This window comes from Neofelis nebulosa, chromosome X (assembly GCF_028018385.1).
Source record: "Neofelis nebulosa isolate mNeoNeb1 chromosome X, mNeoNeb1.pri, whole genome shotgun sequence".
Classification (NCBI taxonomy): domain Eukaryota; kingdom Metazoa; phylum Chordata; class Mammalia; order Carnivora; family Felidae; genus Neofelis; species Neofelis nebulosa.
In genome coordinates this window covers 7,076,819-7,099,836 of record NC_080800.1, presented here as the reverse complement: position 1 = coordinate 7,099,836, position 23,018 = coordinate 7,076,819, and the positions used below count along the sequence as shown (strand labels likewise).

Genomic DNA, 23,018 nt, shown 5'->3' with positions numbered 1-23,018 from the left:
AGTTTCCGAGTTCCCACTACGGATATGATATCCAGCAACAAGAGCCTTGCCTCTGGAGAAGAAAGAGGCCTTCCAGAGAGTCAGCTGGAAAAGAGAAACAAAACCGCCAGCCGAAACGGGCTTCACCCCCTTGAAGCTTACATAACCATTGTTTTTAAGTCTTTTGACATCAGTGGGTAGAGGGGCACTTTGAAGCTACATTTAATATTTTCTCCAAGTACAAAAGAAAATTTAATCGCCAAATTATAAATCAAGGCTAAGGTATTGCCAAATGGCTGTGAGAATAATATAAAAAGGGTTTCGTTTGTCTGTTTGCTTTTTGTTTTTGTTGTGTTGTGTTTTGTTTTGTTTTAGCTTCTGCACACGCTTGGTCTGGCAAGTCCAGCAGTGAAAATTTAAAGAACACATCTCATATCTGAAGAAGTCTGTCCTTGGCAAGGTAAAGGCAACACCTGACTGATATATTGGCTTCCCACTGAGGTGTTGCATTTAAGCAAAAAAGTTTCACGCATTTGCCTCAGGTAAGTGAGTCTCACTGACTGAGAGGGAGCCATGAATCCCGGGGCTTACAACTCCAGAAATCTTCTGCAAAGAAACACATTTAGAAGTTTAAGAGAGGTAGACTACCCGAGCTGTTTCTTACCAGCACATTACCAGGTCTTTTGCAGTATTTGTATGCAAATACATCCAGACAAAAGATGTTATTGTCTGGGAGACTTTGGAGGAATCAGGTTCCATCACCTGGAGGCTAGTGGTGGTCAACCTACAGAAAGCAAACAATAGTTCCCAGACCTCGCTCACTTGGGTTGGTGTATTATGCTTGATTCCTTCAATGCTATTCTACTCATGTCCTTTTAATTCCTTTTGCAAAGCTCATTTGCCATAGACTGGATTGAAATGTCGCACCGTGGGCATTCCCCAAGCATAGTAAACGCTGTGGGTTGATATATAAATGGAAATTTACCAACTCATATGAAGGGTCTCTTGGGGAGACAGAATTTGAATGTAAATTCAGATAAATTTAGGTTTATAATTAGGAATGGTCTGGATTCGGTTTGGAGTTTTGAGATAGAATATGTAGGCTCTGCTTCTGTTGACTTAAATTATCCAGAAACCTTTATTTTCCAAATACATTTTTCCTCCTTTATTCATTGTCCTTAGGAATTAGCTATTTAAAATTATCTACTTTGCTCAGATGTATATAGGAACCTACTTCTAATAACCTGATTAATAAGCTCCTTTATTAGATAATAACTTTGAAAATCATTACAACAAAGAATGAGCTCCCAAGTCCAGTAATTTGAAAATACTGTTAGACATATACTCAATATAATGAGGCAAAGTTTTATTTATGCACAATATTGCAAGAAATCATGGACTTATCTCTGATTCCCTTACTAAGAAATAGATACTAATACACATTTCTCTATAATTGAGTGTTTTCACAAGTTCACAGGTTACTCTTTCCAAATAAGTTAGACACTTGTATTTTGATTTAAAGATTTAGAACCATTCCTACTCAGAACACTTCCCAGACATCTGGAACCAGTAGATACAAGAATAGTAAATGCTAAAAACCTAATTAATTGCGAGCACTTTCTCCTTAACAACTTTATTTCAGTGAAAATCCTTAATACCTTTAAAAGGTTATACCTTTATCTCCAGACAGCTAATATTCTACATGCACTCATCATATCTATTAATACATGGGTAGTACAGAAATTTGTTTACATGATGTACTTTGTTATATACACTACAATTTCAGTCTGGTTTGAAATCTATCATTAACATTTTTTCTTTAACCTAGCAGTTTTGTTGTAATACTTTTATAAAAAAAAAAAAAAAAAAAAAAAAAGAAAATCAGATGAATGTTACTTCTTCATTATCTTAACAGATGGTTAAAAAGACTTGCTTTCTTTGGGTTTTGTTTTTTACTTGCAGGAATTTGGGTGGTAAATAGGAATGAAGCTGAATTGAGAGGGACTGGTAAGACGTTTGTAGTTAAGTGGAGGAGAACAGACTAATAGATTCCACACACACAGAGGATCCAAATCAGAACGTACAACAAGCACAGATTTCTTGAAGGACTAGTGTCCAATCACAGAAAATACTTAGATTTAGAGACTGTAGTCTGTGATCGCCCCTCAAGCATCCAACTCTGTGTTCAGAACACGTGTTTTGAATCTCTTCCAGGCCTCTTTCATTTCTGTGGCTAGAGACACTTGTTCCTGGTTCCAAGATGTGACACTTGGAAATTTTTGTTTGTTTTAATGTGTTTATTTCATTTATTTTTGAGAGAGAGAGAGAGCGCGAGAGGGCGCATGAGTGGGGGGAGCACAGAGAGGGGGACAGAGGATCTGAAGCAGGCTCTATGCTGACAGTAGACAGCCCGACATGGGGCTCAAACTCACGAACCGTGAGACCATGATCTGATGATCTGAGTCAAAGTCAAACAAACACTTAACCTACTCAGCCACCCAGGCACCCCTGAAAATTGATGAATTGTTTTGTTTTGATTGAACCAAAATCAGGCAAATTCTCTCTGCCAATGAAAGCTCCAGACCAGTGAGAAACAGGCACAAATGGACTAAAGATGACATTTTCACGTGCTCGGTTAGCAAAGTTTTCTTCAGGCATTCTGTTATCAGCTTTCCTAAAAATACGTTCTGTGCAAAGTTCAAAGTGGGCAAGCCCGATCCGAACTGCAAGGTTTTAGAACTAGCCGAACTGATCAAATCAAGATTTCAGGGGGAAGTGGGGCTGGCCAATGACACTGCTCCACTGCTGGCTACAGAATGCACTCACTGTGGTCTGCAGGCTTTAAGTAGGTGACCCGGCAGGGCACGATTAGTCTTCTGAAACCGCAGGACACAAGAGTGTGTGCCACAAGTCACCCCACAGTCCCAGCGCACCCTGCTGTCTCTTCTGATGGGCGTTGGGATCCCCTGGTCCAGCCAGGACCCCACTCTCAGCATGGGTCGGCCCAAGTCCGACCAGAAAATACCTGAAGCAGGACACACAATACAAACCACAAGAGATACAGTAAAAAGTTCTCTCTGCCTTCTGAGACCCTGGCAGCTCCTTCCGCAACTCATGGGAAGCTCTTACCAGTTTGAAGCCTATCAAAGGAAACAGGGGAAACGTAATCAATGTCAGAGGCTTTCGACCCTCCTAGGCATGAGGTTACCCTGTCCATATTTCTTTCCAAGATGTGTAAAAAAGCAGCTTCCTGAACCCACCCCTCCAATTCTCAAGAACATTCTGAAGGAACGTAGGGGATGATGCTACAGAGATGCAAATCTCAGCTCTCCTCGAACTTACTCCAGGAGAAGCCAGCTCGGGGCAGAGGTAGGGGCTGATGAGGACACGTACGCCTGCAAATCTGTTATCTTAGCAAAAGCCTTCCTGGGAATCTGGATGTCAAGCCAGTGCTGAGAATCTCTGCTTTATGGGACCCTCCCCTCCCAAATTCCTTCTCTCCCCTTGTTCTAACCACTCGATCTGAGTATTACAAACTATGCCTGAAGCTTTAATCCTTGGCTTGGCATGTCCCTTCGAAACCAGACGATCATCCTCTGAAGACACAGTGAGATTAAGTACCCCTTGGTACCAGCCTTGGAGGGATAAAGCCTTGATGTTGCATTCTCCACCAAGAAAGGCTTCTCAAACCCTGGGCCCAGGGGATTTGGGCCTTGGCCTGTAGTTTGTCAAACCCTGCTCTAAAAGGCAAGGCAGATATTAATTTCTAAACAATTTTAACTCCTTTTGCTAAGTACTATGAAGCGAATGCCAAGGGAGAAAAGAAGAGAGACTTTACAGAGAGGAGGGCCTGCTGAGTTCCTCTAAAGCTATGATTTTATAACTGCAATGGCTCCTTTTTAGCTATTAGTGGGAGCAATGGTCTCTTGTGAACATCCTTGGGTGAACCATGGTGAATGTTGCAACCTGTCGCTGCAAATCATTAGAAGCAGTCAGAAGGAAAAATCAGGTTAGTATCTGATTTATTATGGCAGACACTTCATTTACCTCAATAATAGTTTCGGGAACATCTAGGCTGCGTAAGTTTTTATTAGGTATGATCTGTTCTTGATAAAAACTTAAAAGCTGCAAACATTAGGGCACAGGGAACAAGTGATACATGAATTTGGGTTTACCCTACATCTTGTGCCCTACATGTACAAGCTTTTCTCCTGAGCCACTTAAGTTTTTAAAAACATGTGTTTGTATTCCTAGAAATCTAGCTATGGATCTGGGAAGTCTTGACATTATAGAACATCTCCACCTCTATTCCTCCCCACACCCCACCACAATTTTATCTTTTATTTTTATTTTGGGAGAGAGAGAGACAGAGAACACACACATGCATGCAAGAGGGGGAGGGGCAAAGGGAGGGAGGGAGGGAGAGAGAGAGAGAGAGAGAGAGAGAGAGAGAGAGAGAGAGAGAATCTTAAGCAGGCTCCAAGTTCAGTGCAGAGTCCGACTCAGAGCTCGATCCCATGACCACACCACAATCTTATCAAGGTATTGTTTACACACCATAAAATTCAAGCGATGGGAGGTTTGGGTAAATGTATAGAGTTGTGTATTCACCACCACAATCAAGTCAAAATACAACTGCACTGCCCCAGAAAGTTCCCTCTTGCTCTAAGGCACTTACTGCAGCCCTGACTGAAAACCCTGTAAGGTAGTGTGTTTGTCTGCAAGGACAGCCAACTTTAGGCAGACGTAGAAGATTAAAATTCCTTAAAACTACAAGTCAGGGGCACCTGGGTAGCTCAGTCAGTTAAATATCTGACTCCTGATTTCAGCTCAGGTCATGATCTCATGGTTCATGGGTTCAGGCCCTGCATCAGGCTCTGTGCTGACGGCGTGGAGCCTGCTTGGGATTCCTTCTCTTCCCTTCTCTGTCTGTCCCTCCCCCATTTATGCTCTCTCTCTCTCTCTCTCTCAAAATAAACATTTGGGGGAAAAAAACACCTACAAATCAAACCCTACTGAAATCATTGGGAAATGCCCATTTCAACAAATTTGAGAGTGAATCTATTCACGACTTGCACAAATTAATGTTCTGAAAGCAAAGCCACGTTGCAGTGACCTTTCCAGACTGTGAGCAAAGTATTCCATGGGAAGGATCAGCCACCCTGGGCATTTCCACTCTTCTTCTGTCCTCCCCTTGTTGCATTTTACAAACATGCGTATGCTTTAGCCACCATTAGCATGGAAAGTAGATATGCCTGACCCTGTCCCCCAGAAACTTCTGGCTCCTCCTGCCACCACCACCAGATCAAGGCCAGACTGCATGCTTGATCTTGCAGGCTCCCTCTCATCCCTCCCAAGCCACCTGCCACTCCCCAGGGATGCATGTTCCTGCAACATACATTTTGGCCAAAGGCCCTCCCCTGCCATTTATGCCTCACGGTTTCCATATCTCTGCTTTGATCCACACTCTTCAGAATACGCCCCATGGACACCATTCCCATTTTCTTTAAGATCCAATCTTTTCCATGAAGCGTTTCCAGGACCTGTTTTTGTTTTTGTTTTGTTTTGAGAGAGAGAAAGACAGACAGAACGTAAGCAAGTGGGGGGGGGGGGCAGAGAGGGAGACACAGAATCTGAAGCAGGCTCCAGGCTCTGAGCAGTCAGCATAGAGCCCGATGCGGGGCTCAAACTCACGAACTGCAAGATCATGACCTGAGCTGAAGTCACATGCCCAACTGAGGAGCCATCCAGGTGCCCCCATTTCCAGGACCTGTTGACAAACAAGCCTTTCTTCTGATGAACCCCCATAAGGATTTAATCTTTACCTGTTTGTCCCCAAACTATACTCAATTTATCTGTATTATTTTCATTGAATATCACTTCTCCTGGATACAGTGATAACACCCACTTCTGTCCGTAGGCCTAACGCAGTGCCCTGGCACAAGGAAGGCTTCAGCAAAGACTCAGTGAGGTAACAGGAAGAAAGGAGGGAGGGAGTAAGGGAGGAGAGGAAGCCAAGGCCGGCAGGCTGATTTTCTTGGGCCTTCTGACTACCTGACATCACAGTATTTATTTCTGTAACCCTCCAAAATTCATATGTTAAATCCTAACTCCCCCTCACCCAGGGGATAGTGTTAGGGGGTGGGACGTGGGGGAGGTAATTAGGGCATAAAGATGGAGCCCTCAGCAGTGGGAGAGTGCCCTTGTAAAAGAGACATGAGGGGCACCTGGGTGGTTCAGCTGGCTGACTGTCTGACTTCGGCTCAGGTCATGATCTCAAGGTTCATGAGTCTGAGTCTTGCATCGGGCTCGCTGATGTCAGTACGGAGCCTGCTTCTTCTGATCCTCTGTCCCCCCCTCACTTGTGCGCGCTCTCTTTCTCTCTCTAACAAGAAAAAAAGAGAGAGAGAGACACAGGAAAGCGCTTGTGGCCCCTCTCTCTGCCCTCCACCACGTAAGGACACGGCAAGAACAGAGCTGTCTGCAAACCAGGAAACAGGTCTCACCAGGAACCAAGTCAGCTGCACTTCAATCTTGGATTTCCAGCCTCTGGAACTGGTGAAAAGTAAATGTCTGTTGTTTAAGCACCAAGTCTACGGTAATCTGTTATATTATTATCTTCCCTGACAACAGAAGAGAAGATCCTTCAAGGGAGATTCTCTCTGTACCTGATTCCATTTTGCAGGCTTCCTGGCACCTCACCACGTAAATACAGATCAGTGACCAGAAACATACTGATGTCACCCAAAGACCTGTCCACAGAGCCCGTGGTTCTGATCGAATACTAATTAAAACATAGGGGCAAACACACACACACACACACACACACACACACACACACACACACACACACACGTGCACCCAGTATGCTGGAGCTGTGAGGCCTGGGAGAAGATTCCATGCCCCGACCTGGTCTTAAATGAGAGGCGGACGGATGAGAGGCGGACGGCGTCAGCTCTACTGCGCAGCCGTGTCCTGACTCAGTCCTTGCAATTTCACATCACGTTGCATGAATGCTATAGAAACCGACGCAACTCACAGAAGCAGTTAGGTTTCCTTGCCCATTAAACACAATCTGAAGCCCCTCAATTTTTCAACAAAGCGATGACCATAATAAAAATATTAACTGGGGACTGAGTAGCCCTTTACTCTTTCCAATGTGTTTGTATCTATAGTTAAATGGCTTCTATGTATTTTACTTGGACGCACTTACACCCTGAGCAATCAAATGCTTTTGGGGCGGTGGGCCACAGCAAAACTCACAACAGGAACATTATAATGAACATAAAAACATCCTGATGAGGGAGAACGAAAAGGAGAAAGGCACAGGCATGGAAAAGTGCTCAAGCGAGCAGACCCTGGCAGGTATGGAAGTCTGACAGCTGTGCCTCAGACGGGCTCTTGTCAACCAGAGCAGGTGGCCGGAGGTGCTGGGGTACTGGGTAGGCGGGCACTTCTCGATTCTTCAGCACACACAACCCTAACCCTAACGTCCATTGGCAGAGGGCAAGCATAACTGAGAAAATCCAGTACTTCTGCCTGGCCTGTGAGGACACTGCAGCCCCAGAGCCTAAGTGACTTACTGATAACCTGAGCTAGGGTGTAGATATTCATCTGTGACTCCTACTCTCTGTCTACAACATCACGTGAGACACTCCTCTGAAACCCCTATGTTCTTCTCTTCCTGACCAGTTTTAACTTCTTTGCAAAAACTCTGTAGAATGTTTCAGGTGGCAGTCTACAGCTCATAGTAAGGTCACAGACCTAGAGCCCCAGATGGTTATGCTTGTGACGTCACTAACGCAAAGGCTAGTACACAACTGCCAGGGGCCAGGAGCCAGCAGGATAGGAATGGACTGTGCAAAACCACCAGGCAGGGGCAATGGCATGATTATTAAATACTTATACAAAGAAAATGACAAAACTAAGCATAACCAACCCTAAATGTTTGAAAAGCACACAACGCACTTCAGGGATCTATCTGCAACCTAAATAACAATGATCATGAAGAGAGAGGTCCTACCGCCAACAGGAAAATGAACACAAGATATGAACAGTAATGAACCAAAGAAAAAATACAAATGGCTAGACAAGACACAAACTCAACTTCGCTAGTTACTGGGCAAATGCAAGTTAAAAATGAAATTGCTCTTTTCCTGTCGAATCACAGAACTTTTAAAATGTCTGATGTGGGTACCTGGGTGGCTTAGTCAGTTAAGCATTCGACTTCAGCTCAGGTCATGAACTCACGGTTTATGTGTTCAAGGCCCGTGTCGGGCTCTGTGCTGACAGCTCAGACCTTGGAGCCTGCTTCAGATTTTGTGTCTCCCCCTTTCTCTCTGCCCCTCCCCTGCTCACACTCTGCCTCTCTTTCTCTCAAAAATAAACATTACAATTTTTTTTTTAAATTTATAGTTGGGGCACTGGCTGGCTTAGTTGGTTGAGTGTCCAACTTCAGCTCAGTCATGATCTCAGGGTTCGTGAGTTCGAGCCCCACATTGGGCTCGTTGCTGTCAGTGCAGAGCCTGCTTCAGATCCTCTGTCCTCCTCTCTCCCTGCCCCTCCTCTGTTCTCTCTCAAAAAATAAATAAGCATAAAAATAAATAAATGAATGAACAAATAAATGTCTGATGTGGCCAGAGTTTTGAGAAAGCAGGACTGCCCTAGGCTACTAGGTGGTAGGGCACAAACAGCACGCACTTTATGGAAGGCAATTTGCGTGTATTTCCCAAAAGCCTACCTAGCAATTCCGTATCTAGAATTTGATCCTAGGGAAATCAGCATGCCAGAACATGAGTATTTCACAAGATGTTTGCTGCAGCCTCACCTATATAACTGTGAAAGTGTGGAAATAATCCTAAAAGTCTACAGGACCTCTACTGGACATTCGTATCTTACAATGCCACGCATCATACACAGAACTTCCTTATATATTTTTAAAGTTTTTCTTAAAAAATTTTTTTTTAATGTTTATTCATTTTTGAGAGACAGAGATAGACAGCGCAAGTGGGGTGGGGCAGAGAGAGATGGAGACACGGAATCTGAAGCAGGCTCAAGGCTCTGAGCTGTTAGCACAGGGCCCGACGCAGGGCTCGAACTCAGAGAGTGTGAGATTATGACCTGAGCTGAAGTCAGACACTCAACCGACTGAGCCACCCAGGTGCCCCTAAACTTTTTCTTTTTTAAATGTTTATCTATTTTAGAGAGAGAGAGAGAGAGAGAGCGCACACACACAGGGACACACGAGTTGGGGAGGGGCACAGAGGATCCGAAGAGGGCTCTGTGCTGACCAAAGAACTTCCTTATATTTTTACTTTTTTGTTTTAATGTTTATTTATATTTGAGAGAGACAGAGAGAGAATGCGAACAGGGGAGGGGCACAGAGAGAGGGAGAGAGAGAATCACAGGCAGGCTCTGTACCATCAGTGCAGAGCTTGATGTGGGGATCAAATCCATGAACTGTGAGATCGTGACCTGAACCGAAACCCAGAGTTGAACGCTTAACTGACTGAGCCACCCAGGCGCCCCTAGTCTCCCCATAATTTAAGAGAAAATCATTTGCTTCAGCTGTCTTTCTCTTACCACAATTGTATGTGACCCCAAATTCTCAAAATTCTATACATTGGATTGTCTAATTATTGTCACTCAGCTAAACCATATTTGGAAATGGGTTATTTACCCAATAGGCTTTAGATATATTAATTGTACATAAAAGCTTACCTTATATACTTTATTACTTTATAAAATGTCTAATATGTGGGGCGCCTGGGTGGCGCAGTCGGTTAAGCATCCGACTTCAGCCAGGTCACGATCTCGCGGTCCGTGAGTTCGAGCCCCGCGTCGGGCTCTGGGCTGATGGCTCGGAGCCTGGAGCCTGTTTCCGATTCTGTGTCTCCCTCTCTCTCTGCCCCTCCCCCGTTCATGCTCTGTCTCTCTCTGTCCCAAAAATAAATAAAAAACATTAAAAAAAAAAATTAAAAAAAAAATGTCTAATATGTGAGTGTGCCTATGTTGTACACATATATACATATACGTGCATGCACGTGGATATAAATGTTAAAACACCTTCCTAGAGTTTCTAATTATTCCATCTTTAATGGCCTCTGAGTATGTTTAAGGGTCCACTGGCTAGACTTTGCAAGAGTCATTAAATAACAAATGTTATGCAAGTTATACCCCAAAGCACTTCATCTGTTAGCAGCTGACTTTATGAGGCATTAGCACAGGACACCGGACGGGTTTGACTGTCAAGGGCACTGCTATTCCATCAACAAAGCCTGCAGGCAGGAACACCATTGGCAGACAGGAGCTCGTTTTATTTTAAATGGATCTCAAAGACATTAGTGTGTGTGTGTGTGTGTGTGTGTGTGTGTGTGTGTGTGTGTGTGTGTGAGACTTATATTTATAGGTCTTCTTTCCCATGAATGTTGATGGCACTAAGACAATACAACCTGGGGGCTGGGTGTGTGACCTCAAGGGGGATTGCAGTGCCTGGCTTCTGTCCCTGTGAATGAAAAACTAGTATGGTCTCAAGGGACCTCAGAAATCAGTGATTCCCAACGCTTTATCCTTCCTTCCTTCTTCTTTTTTTTTTTAATAAGTATTTTAAAGCTTTCTCAGTCTTTTTTTTTCAATGTTTACATATTTGAGAGACAGAGTACAAGCGGGGGAGGGGCAGAGAGAGAGGGAGCCACAGAATCTGAAGCAGGCTCCAGGCCCCGAGCTGTTGGCATAGAGCCCGATGCGGGACTCAAACCCACGAACCGTGAGATCATGACCTGAGCCAAAGTCGGACGCTTAACCGACTGAGCCACTCATGCGCCCCTTATTATAGTTAATTAAAAAAAAAAATATCCTAAGTCCACATGAAATTTAACTTGATAGATGACACAAAATAAGAATATGCTTTTTTCCTAATCTATTTTTTTCAACAGCATATGTGACATGATTTTTTTTTTAATTTTTTTTTAACGTTTTATTTATTTTTGAGACAGGGAGACAGAGCATGAACAGGTGAGGGTCAGAGAGAGGGTGACACAGAATCCGAAACAGGCTCCAGGCTCTGAGCCGTCAGCACAGAGCCTGACGCGGGGCTCGAACTCACGGACCGCGAGATCATGACTGGAGCTGAAGTCGGCTGCTTAACCGACTGAGCCACCCAGGCGCCCCGTGACATGATTTTTTCTCTTCTGTTGTTTTTCATGCGTTATTAAATCTTCAATTAAAAAATAAGCTCATTTTTGGGCTACTGATTCTCTTGTATTAATTAACTTTTGTCTGTTCTTGAACCACTGCTGCACTACTTGAATTCTTGTTGCTTTATAATACATTTAAGTTCCTGTGAGGACTCGTCTTCTCCCTTATTACACTTTAAAAAATAATTTTTTGTTAAAGATTTTATTTATTTTTAATGTTTATTTATTTTTGAGAGAGACAGAGTGTGAGGAAGGGGAGGGGTGGAGAGAGAGGGAGACACAGAATCCGAAGCAGCTCCAGGCCCTGAGCCGTCAGCACAGAGCCCGACGCGGGGCTCGAACTCACGAACTGCGATCATGACCTGAGCCGAAGTCAGATGCTTAACTGACTGAGCCACCCAGGCGCCCCAAACTCCTTATCGTATGGACAAAGAAACGGAGGGTCAGAAAGGCAGCCTGCAAGTTATACCCGCGCAGCTCAGGATACACGTCCCCAGTCTGTCAGCCTGGTTAGGGATTCTTTGTACCACACGCCCCCTCGGGAGTCCACATTGCAATTCCTTCCCACTGCACTATAAGCATCCTGGATTTGAGACATGAAAGGTCAGAAGAGACTAGCTTTGGCAACGAGCACCGCCATCTCCTCTCCTGCTTCCTTGTAGGACCTTTCAACGTCAGAGGTGGCATGAATCCGCAGGAACCCAACAGACTAAAAACCAGCCATACTGCACGCAAGGGCTGTGTGAATCCAGCACTTAAGCCCCAGTTTGCTTACTGTAAAGTGAACATGGTATGCAATGTGCTCAGGCCCAAGATGTGTGTGTGTGTGTGTGTGTGTGTATGAAAATGCTTGTAGGGGCGCCTGGGTGGCGCAGTCGGTTAAACGTCCGACTTCAGCCAGGTCATGATCTCGCGGTCCGTGAGTTCGAGCCCCGCGTCAGGCTCTGGGCTGATGGCTCGGAGCCTGGAGCCTGTTTCCGATTCTGTGTCTCCCTCTCTCTGCCCCTCCCCCGTTCATGCTCTGTCTCTCTCTGTCCCAAAAATAAATAAAAAATGTTGAAAAAAAAAATTAAAAAAAAAAAAAAAAAAAGAAAATGCTTGTGAACTTTAAGAATTAACACAAGAGATTCTGCAAATGTTTTTTTAAAGGCAAAAAACTAAGTAACTGTAGGATCTCGTCAGACCTCCAGCTCTGTCTAGAAGCTGCCCAGAAAGGACCTAATTATCTAAGGAAAAGCCAGCTAGAAAACCCAAGTGTCCACTAACCAGGGAAAGACGGGTTGATCCAGTGGACACAAAATAGCAGCCCTGGTTTCTACCACCTTGACCTTCTTTAATTTCAATGCACGTAAGAGGCAAAGAATTAAAGGCCGTGAAAGTAAAGCAAACGCATTCTAAAAACCACATAACATATCAGCTTCCCAACACACCACTGAAATTCAAAGGTGGATTTGGGGGAAGCGGCCAGTCCATGTTAAACAGGGGGCAGTTAGCACAGGCTTCCCAGGGCCATGTCACTCCAGCTGGGCAAGAGATGCCTCGTACAACCTGTATGGTTAACACCAACATACATGTGTGTTCCGTTCGTGCATCTATAAGGATACCCTGCAAATTTTTAAGGGGTGTGTGTCAGCTTGAGGGTGTATGTATGTGAGAGAGAAAAGGAAACCATATTTCTTCCACCATGCATGACAAAAAGCAAATGTGGAGATGTACCTCCTACTACTGTCCGTGGAATACTTTTCTGCAACATAATAATGAAAAATATTTATAGAATACCCCTCAAAGATTCTGCTTCGCAAGGGAAATATGCCAGCCCTTCATCTGACCTGCACCCAATTTGCAGATATTTTACGTGACATGTTTCATTCATTCATTCTGTAAGTCTTCAGTGTGGAAGGCGGCAGGCCATTTTATAGGTTTCTGGAAACCTTTCTTCAAACTCCTTTTCCTTTTTACTTCTCAATAGCATGGCCACTACATATGCATTTTAAAAGAACGCCTGCCCATGGGAGTCAGTAAATGCAGACTCAAACAGTGTATGCATGTGTGAGCATACGCACACACACGTACATGCAGCAATTTCTCTGAAAATGGCATCCTCCCTCCAGACACAAAAGCATCTGCTAATAGCAAAGGCATTTCACAAATCTTTCTTTTACAATATAGAAGGTAAAGACTCAGAGCACACGTACAGTAAAACCTGTGAAGAAACGGCATGCCTCTAAGCTGTCACAATCACAGTGGGGAGCAAAACCTAAGACCTGCACAGTACTCAGAACCACACTGATTCCATTTTCTACATTTAGGCGTTTTTCACTGCAATTAGCAGTCTACGTGTGAATCTAGCCACAGAGCGTTGTTCCATACCTAAACGTGCACACCTGATTTTGCTGCCCGCCCCCCCCCCCCCATTTCCATGTGGCCGACTCACCATTTCCTTTCAATATCCGCAGTCAGTGCCTCGGTCATGAAAATGCTAATTTCCTACTGGCACAGAAAAAGCAAAGGCGAGACGCTGTTCACACCATGCCGGCCTTCCGCCGATCTCACGCAGAGCGATGCTCCCACATCCCAGGCTACCGGTCCCACCGGCACCATGGCTCGCAGCCCAGAATGCGGTACGGAAAGCCACTGCCTTCTCATTTCAGAGCACGTTTAGCCAACTGCCAAACCGAAAGCTGCGAAGTCTGCATGGATCCAGAAGCACAGAAGCGGCACAGGCGCGTGTCTGCACACGTACGTGCGTGCGTGCGTGCAGAGCTGGAATCTGCACCCCAACCTGCATCATTTTTCATTTCCAGGCAGCACAATAAACAAGGAAAACATTTACAGACCTCCCCGGATCTCACCCACTGTGCTGCCTGAGCTGACAACCTGCTCGTAAAGACAGGAGAACAAAAGAGACACTCGTCGCTACACATGGAAGCAGCAGAGGCATGAGGCGACGGGTCCCATCCCGGGCGAGCTGCCTAAGAACAAATCCGGGAGTCTCTTACCGGCTCCCCGCTGGCTGCCTCCGGTGGTGGAGCAGCGGGAACACGGCGGGGTGCTCCCTCCAGGGACGGGGCAGCCTCACCCTGCCGCAGCCCCTGGGTCTAGCTGCCTCCGGCACAGAGGAGCCTCAAAGCCATGCTCACAGCAGCTGGCCTGTCTGTGCCTGCTGCCTCGTGATGGACAAGTTCACGCAGGCTCTGTCAACTCTAACCTCCCTGACTCAAGGCTCCCTTGTATTTCATGTTACTTCATCAACAACTCCTGACCTCAGGGGGAACATTCCCAAGGCTTCTATGCTTAGAACCCCCACCCCCAAAGACTTGCCCTTTTGAAGCTACCAAAAGGCTCAGGTGTCTTCCTCCTTACCGTTTAAAAGGAGGAAACACAGGAAAGCCTAGTGAATGTATTTTATGCAGCTTTGTCTATTTAACTATGCTAATCACATAGCATGTGCGATACACTGTTTGACCCTAAAACCGTAATAAAATCAGACAGAACAATGAAAGAAAAAACCCCACTGAAAAGCCTATTTTATATCTATCTGCATTCTCTATACTCTTGGGTTTATTACACACTCATTAGGAACATAATCTACCAAACAACTGATAAAGTATTTCCGGAAGTTTTACTGTGTGCAAAGCCTTCAGTGAAGAAGACAAAGAAGTCACAGGCTGACCGCGACTTGGCTGACCGTGACTTACCAGTTCATCAGTTCACAATGATCCATATTTAAAGTCCCTGCCCTCCACCTCCCTTCCTAAAGCAGCCCAAGACCTCAGTGCTGCCCCAGTACAGGAAGCATGCTCCCACCCACCACTGGCCCTAGCAGCGCCCTCCCATCTGGACAGTCCCAGCCCTCCCGAGTCTTGCGCTTACCTAACTTCAAGATGGGTTTTCTCTTTTCAACCTGCTTCTATCAGCCTCTTCTAAATTCATGGCAGTTAGTTCTGAGTCTTGCTCATTTAACCGAGTCACACATACTACTCTGCAGTACCTTCCATGTTACTGCTATATTCGTAAGAGTGACTTTTTCCTTTTATCCACACCTACTTATCTTCAGCACTGTGCTGATGCATTAATGTTATATCTAGGAAGCATTTAAATAAGTCTCCGAGGAAGGCTGCTGTAGGCCAGGGACATGAAGTCATTAACTGAGGTGGCCTGATGTAATGAGAATGAGAATTTAAACCTGTGTCTTCAACCCCAAAGCTTACCTTCTTTCTAGACTGCTCATGTCCACTGATTATTTACCAAGTACATGGTCCTGTTACTAAGACAAGGCAAAATTGGCCTCAGGCCACACCCTTAACACTCAGTGCACAGGGCACACCCACCCACGTAATACACGTCCAGTAAGATGGTGGCTGATTAGATATTTCACCCCACTCACTGTTCAAAAGGTACGTTCCTAATATTTACAAACTGAGTAACTCAAAATGCATTACACGAATACCATTTTGGGGGTGCCTGGGTGGCTCAGTCAGATAAATGGCAGACTTCAGCTCAGGTCATGATCTCATGGTTTGTGACCTTGAGCCCCGCATCAGGCTCTGTGCTGACAGCTCTGAGCCTGGTGCCTGCTTCAGATTCTGTGTCTCCCTCTCTCTCTGCTCCTCCCCCACTCATGCTCTCTCTTTCTCTCTCTCTCAAAAATAAACATTCAAACAAAAAGAAGAGCATTTTAGGGGCACTTGACTGGCTCAGTCAGGGGAACACTGTGACTCTTGACCTCAGGATTGTGAGTTTGAGCTCCATGTTGGGGTAGAGATCACTTCAAAATAAAATCTTTTTTTTTTCAATGTTTTATTTATTTTTGAGAGAGCGCGCATGAGCAGGGGAGGGGCAGAGAGAGAGGGGGACAGAGGATCCGCAGCAGGCTCTGCACTGATAGCAGTGAGTCCCATGCGGGGCTCGAACTCAGGAACTGTGAGATCATGACCTGAGCCAAAGTCGGACACTCAACCGACTGAGCCACCTAGGCACCCCTCAAAAATAAAATCTTAAAAAAACAAGAATAAAATTTTACATAAACACTTCATTTTAGAATGGCTTTAGGGGTACCAGGGTGGCTCAGTTGGTTAAGCAGCCGACTTTGGCTCAGGTCATGATTTCACAGTTTATGGGTTTGGGCCCCACATCGGGCTCTGTGCTGACAACTGGGAGCCTGGAGCCTGGTTCAGATTCTGTGTCTCCTGTCTCTACCTCTTCCTGGCTCACATTCTGTTTCTCTTTCTCAAAAATAAGCACACATTAAAAAAAATTTAGAATGGTTTTAGACTTACAGAAAAAATATGACAATAAAAGAGTTCCAATACACCCAACACCCAGTGTCCCCTACAATTAACAACTTACATTAATGTGCTACATTTGTTATAATTAATGAGCCAGTCTGAGGACATTAATATTAACTGCAGCCCACACTCGATTTAGATTGTTTTTTAGTTGTGGTTGCTGTTTTTAAATGTTTATTTACTTTCGAGAGAGAGAGGAAGAGTTCGTGCATGAGCAGGGGAGGGAGAAGGGCAGAGAAAGAGACAGAAAGAACGAGGGAGGGACAAAGGGAGAGGGAGACAGAGAGAGAATCCCAAGCAGGCTCCACACTGTCAGCACAGAGCCCGATGTGGGGCTCAAACCCAAGAACCATGAGATCATGACCTGAGTGGAAGTTGGATGCTTAACCGACTGGGGGCACCCAGGCACCCCCAAATTTTTTTAAACTTAATGTCCTTTTTCTGTTCCAGGACTCTACCCAGAGTACATTACATTTAGCTGTGTCTCCCCAGTTTCTCCTAAGGAACAACTTCTCAGAATTTCCTTGTTCTTGACGCCCTTAACAATTTTGAGGAATATCGCTCAGGCATTTTATAGAACATCTCCCAACAAGGATCCATCTGATGGTTTTGTCATGATTACACTGCAGTTATAGGATTTGGGGTAAGATCACGAAGGTAAAGTGCCATTCTCATTATATGACATCGAGGGTCATGCTGTCAACACAACTTATCTCTGTGTATCACCTGGCAGGGGCTAGCATATGTCCTTCTCTCCCTCCACCTTTCCATCCTGTCCTCTTTACACAGTACATATTTAAAGAGCTGGGAGTTGTGTGCCACCTCCTTGAGGGCAAACTACACAGATTATCTGGAACTTTTCTACACAGACTTGCCTTTTCTCTCCCCCATTTATTCCATCATTTGTGTATATCAGTATGGACGCAAGAATGTTTATTTTATACGCTAGGTTATAATCCAACATTATTTTCTTGTTTTAACTATTCCAGTTCTGGTCATAGGAAGCTCTTTAAGACGGCTCCTGTGTCCTTTTGACATGTGCCTACTGGCATTGGGCTTATTTAGTTCAGTGCTTTCTTACTTTTTTGGCACTATAAGACATTCCAGGCTCATTTTGCATATTCCCTGGCCCAGCCCTAAACCCAGCCATTCTCCCAAGGAGCACCAGTCGCTTTGATTCCAGAAGGTTATTGGAGATCAAGATCTGGACGCTAGTTGTGCTTGTGGAATTTTTAAAGAACGCACTCAATGAATTATTTCCAAAGAGAAAGCACTTTTATAATACTAAGGTTTATAATTTGGGTTTTCATATATCCAAGTCAACTATGTTTACTAGAGTAAGGCGTAATTATTATGGTGTCTGGGACACTCACTGGGACACTCATTGCTTGTGCTATGTTAACGGCAGCAAGACTTTACGTTATCGATGTTGTTGAAATGTCGATACTATCCAAAGCAATCTACACATTCAATGCAATCCCTATCAAAATACCACCAGCATTTTTCACAGAGCTAGAACAAAGAATTCTAAAATTTGTATGGAGCCAGAAAAGATCCTGAATAGCCAAGATAATGATGAAAAAGAGACCCAAAGCTGGAGGCATCACAATTCCAGACTTTAAGCTGTATTACAAAGCTATAATCATCAAGACAGTATGGTACTGGCACAAAAACAGACACAGAGATCACAGGAACAGAACAGAGAACCCAGAAATGGGCTCAAAAACCTACGGCCAGCTAATCTTTGACAAAGCAGGAAAGAATATCCAATGGAATAAAGACAGTCTCTTCAGCAAGTGGTGCTGGGAACACTGGACAGTGACATGCAGAAGAATGGACCACTTTCTTACACCTTACACAAAAATAAACTCAAAATGGATGAAAGACCTAAATGTAAGACAAGAAACCACCAAAATCCTAGAGACAAAAACAGGCAGCAACCTCTTTGACCTCGGCTGCAGCAACTTGTTACTAGACATGGCTCCAGAAGCAAGGGAAAAAAAAGCAAAAATGAACTACTGGGATCTCATCAAGATAAAAAGCTTCTGCACAGTGAAGGAAACAATCAACAAAACTAAAAGGCAACCAACGGAATGGGAGAAGGTATTTACAAATAATATATCAGATAAAGGGTTAGCATCCACAATCTAGAAAGAACTTACCAAACTCAACACCCAAGAAACAAATAATCCGGTGAAGAAATGGGCAGAAGACATGAATAGATACTTTTCCAAAGAAGACATCCAGAGGGCAAAGAGACATGTGAAAAGATGTTCAACATCATTCATCATCAGGAAAATACAAATCCAAACCACACTGAGATACCACCTCACACCCATCAGAATGACTAAAATTAATAACTCAAGAAACAACAGAAGTTGGCAAGGATGCAGAGAAAGGGGAACCCTTTTGCACCGCTGGTGGGAATGCAAACTGGTGCAGTCTCTCTGGAAAACAGGAGGTTCCTCAAAAAATTAAAAACAGATCTACCCTAGGACCCTGTAATTGCACTACTAGGTATTTATCCAAAGGATACAGGAGTGCTGATTCATAGGGGCACATGTACCCCAATGTGTATAGCAGCACTTTCAACAATAGTCAAACTATGGAAAAAGTCCAAACGTCCATCAACTGATGAATGGATGAAGAAGATGTGGTTTATATATATACACACAATGGAGTATTACTCAACGATCAAGAAGAATGAAACCTTGCCATCTGCAACAACGTGGATGGAACTAGAGGGTCTTATTCTAAGCGAATTAAGTCAGAGAAAGACAAATATATGATTTCACTCATATGTGAAATTTGAGAAACACTGCAGATGAACGTAGGGGAAGAGAAGGAAAAATAAGGTAAAAACAGGGAGGGATGCAAACCATACGAGACTCTTAAATACAGAGAACAAACTGAGAGTTGCTGGAGGGGAGGTGGGTGGGGGGACGGGCTAGATGGGTGATGGGCATTAAGGAGGGCACTTTTGGGATGAGCACTGGGTGTCGTATGTAAGAGATGAGTCACTGGGTTCTACTCCTGAAACCATTACTATGCTACATGTTAACTAACTTAAACTTAAATAAAAAAGGGCTCCTGGATGGCTCAGTCGGTTAAGCACCCAACATTGGCTTAGGTCATGATCTCACGGTTCGTGAGTTCGAGCCCCATGTGGGGCTCTGTGCTGACAGCTCAGAGTCTGGAGCCTGCTTCAGATTCTGTGTCTCCCTCTGTCTCTGCCTCTTCCCTGCTCATGCTCTCTCTCTCAAAAATAAACAAACATTAAAAAAATTTTTAATTACAAAAAAAGACTTTATATTATAAACACTTGTAATAAATTACATACAAGTCCTGGTCTTTAACTGACACAGAATATTTGCGCTCTTGAAGAATTCCACAAATAAAAAGGGAACAGAACAAGATAAGCATCTTAGCACTTAGACTCCAGAAGAACTCTTCTCCCTCGCCTCTTGGGAAGTTTTGGTGAAGCCTTGAGCCCTTCCCGAGTTGGTCATTAGGGTCTGAGGACCCTACCCCACACCATCACTGCGAGTCAGAACATCACAAAGGAGCCCGTGGTTCGAGCATCCCGCACCGTCCTCTACCCCTACGCTGTGAAGGAGCCCCAGCACCTCTACTCGGTGGACCGTTCAAGCTCCAGAAGTTCAACCACCTCCCAGGAGACAAGTACAATGAAGATGACAAGAGAAATGGATCTCATGTGGCAAGAGAATCATAAAAGAAGGCTCTTTGGAATGTGTAAAGAGAGCTCCATTCATGACCTGCATTCCCAATCCTGAAAAGTACACTCACCAACAGCCATCCCTCGGCCAAACCCCAGGGCCGGCGAACCTTTCTGCCACGTTTTTCTGGAGCACAGCCACACACTCCTGTATGTACCTGCCATCGCTACCTCCATGCTGCAAGACCCGAGCCATCACAACGTGAATAGTCTGATCCCCGAAGTCAAGAAAAGTCACTGTCTGACCCTTTACAAACTTTGTCGACCTCAGAGCTACAGCTGCATTTCTCAGACTTGAGTCATGTCCAGATTCATTTCATTTTTCAATTATTTTCAAGATTTTATTTTTGGGGTGCCAGGGTGGCTCAGTCAGTTAAGCATCCAACTTTGGCTCGGGTCATGATCTCACAGTTAGTGGGTTTGAGCTCCGGGTCAGGCTCTGTACTGACAGCTCAAAGCCTAGAGCCTGCTTCAGATTCTGTGTGTCCCTCTCTCTCTGTTCCCTCATCCCTGCCCTGTTTATGCTCTCTCTCTTAATAAAGAAATAAACATTAAAATTTTTTTTTTAAATAAATAAGATTTTAATTAATCTCTACACCACCATGCGGCTCGAACTCACAAGCCTGAGATCAAGAGTCACATGCTCCACTGACTGAGCCAGCCAGGTTCCCCCAGACTTATTTTATTTTATTTCATTTTTTTTGAACCCTATTACTACTTTTTCACTGAGGCCTTTGTTCAGAGTTGCTCCCCACTGACAACTGAGAGCTGCAGGATGATACTAAGGCAGGCACTTCCCCAGGAGATGTGGGGCTCCTCGGAAGGGTCATTTATTTATTTATATATTTTTTTCAATATATGAAATTTAATGTCAAATTGGTTTCCATACAACACCCAGTGCTCATCCCAAAAGGTGCCCTCTTCAATACCCACCCCCCACCCTCCCCTCCCTCCCCCTCCCCATCAACCCTCAGTTTGTTCTCAGTTTTTAAGAGTCTCTTATGCTTTGGCTCTCTCCCACTCTAACCTCTTTTTTTTTTTTTTCCCTTCCCCTTCCCCTCCCCCATGGGTTTCTGTTACCCCCAGACTTATTTTAAATTAACTTATTTTTTGTGGAATCCCAGTGTTCACAGATTTTTAAAAATTGAGATAAAGTCCACATATCATACAATTCACCCCATGGAAGTATACAACTCAGTATTTTTTAGTATGTTCACAGAGTTGTACAACTATCTATGCTATCTAATTCCAGAACATCCTCGCCACCCCCAGAAGAAACTCCATACCTACCACAGCAGCCATTCTCGTTGCCCCCGACCCCAAATTCCTGGCAACACGAATGTACTTTGTGTCTCTGTAGATTCTGCCGACGTATGCGATCTCACAAACGGCTTTGATTATTTTTTACTGTACTGTGAAACATGTCTAAATATAAAACATTTTCTTTGTTTTCATAGCTCCTAGGCTATAAAACACAAAACAAATTTGCACGTTTGATGAGAGCAAGACTACAAAGCAAATGTTTAATCCGATGGTGGGGGGAGTTTTCTGGGAACAAACTGTTTCTCCCGTGGCCCCACCTGATACTCAGCACTACTTCTTTTCAGTTCAGCTACCGGTTTTCCGGATGTCACAGAGGCCTCGTTTCACCCGTCACTTTTCTTTTGACTGACAGGACAAAGAGCTCTGGGGGCCAGGCACCTTGATGTCTTCTGCCGATCTAGAAGGATAGCTTAATGGATGAATGTGGACAGGTTTTTTCCTCCCTGCCAGGGTCAGTTATGTGAGTGCCACTGACAATGAGACACTCCCTCATGTACAGGGTGCAGTTACGCACATCCCCCGGGAATATCCTTTTATGAATTGAAGAATTAGTATGGAAACAATGACAGAAAAGTAAACACACACGGAGAACATGCTGATTCCCAAGAACATGCTCCAAATGCTGTTTGAGAAAACCTGAAGTAGATCTATTTTTTTCAGTAACTTTTTTGGTTTGTTTTTCAATGTTTATTTATTTTTGAGAGAGAGAGAGAGAGAGAGAGAGAGAGAGCGCGCACACAAGCAGGGGGCAGGGGGGAGGGGGGAGGGAGGCAGAGAGAAAGGGAGACACAGAATCCAAAGCAGGCTTCAGGCTCTGAGCTGTCAGCACAGAGCCTGATGCGGGGCTGGAACCCACGAACTACGAGATCATGACCTGAGCCAAAGTCGGACGCTCAACCCACTGAGCCACCCAGGCGCCCCTGAAGGAGATCTATTTTTCAGGCAACCATTCTGTTACTACCCGTGCTTGTCTTCCTCCCTCGCCTTCCTTTCCTCTGAATTCTGGTGCGGGTGGCAAGGATTTCCGTATTGGGAGTGGGAGGAAAAAGGGCTACTGGGGTGGGGCTGGGGGCACAGACGTCAAACACGCCCCCGGCTCTGTGTGCTCTTCCGTGAAGTCCTGGGCGATGTGTAGTTTTAACACATGCTTAGAAATATTGGGACGCAATCTCAATCACTTAAGAGAAATAGGTGACTTTTCTTTAATTTCAGGTGTGTGGACCTTCAGCAAATTCAGCGGTTAAGCCGATTGGAGACTGGGTGCGAGAACCTGACAACCGAGCCTGTGGCAAGTGAGTGCCGAGAGCCGAGTCCCCATCTCACCCGCATCTGGCGACAACTGCGTATTGGTAAGACATACCCTTGCCCCACGTGGTGGATCACGTCAAGTTATCTCATAAGTTAAAGAAAGTAAGCCTATGTCAGGAGTGACTGCTTAGTGGGTAGGTGGTTTTCTTTCGGGGTGACAAAAATATTCTGGGATTAGATAATGGTGAT

At 44.6% G+C, this 23,018-nt stretch overlaps 1 protein-coding gene across 5 annotated transcripts in view; it reads right to left on the bottom strand.

Moving 5' to 3' along the window:
• SHROOM2 (shroom family member 2) overlaps nucleotides 1-23,018 on the bottom strand; it is a 159,381-nt gene that overhangs the window by 27,038 nt on the left and 109,325 nt on the right. The window contains exon 1 of one of the 5 annotated variants that reach the window (XM_058713557.1): nucleotides 14,174-14,290. The exons of the other annotated variants lie outside the window; for them this stretch is intronic. The gene's annotated coding sequence lies outside the window, so the exon portion shown is untranslated. Of the gene's footprint in view, nucleotides 1-14,173; nucleotides 14,291-23,018 lie in introns of those variants that run through there. 5 annotated transcript variants of the gene reach the window in all.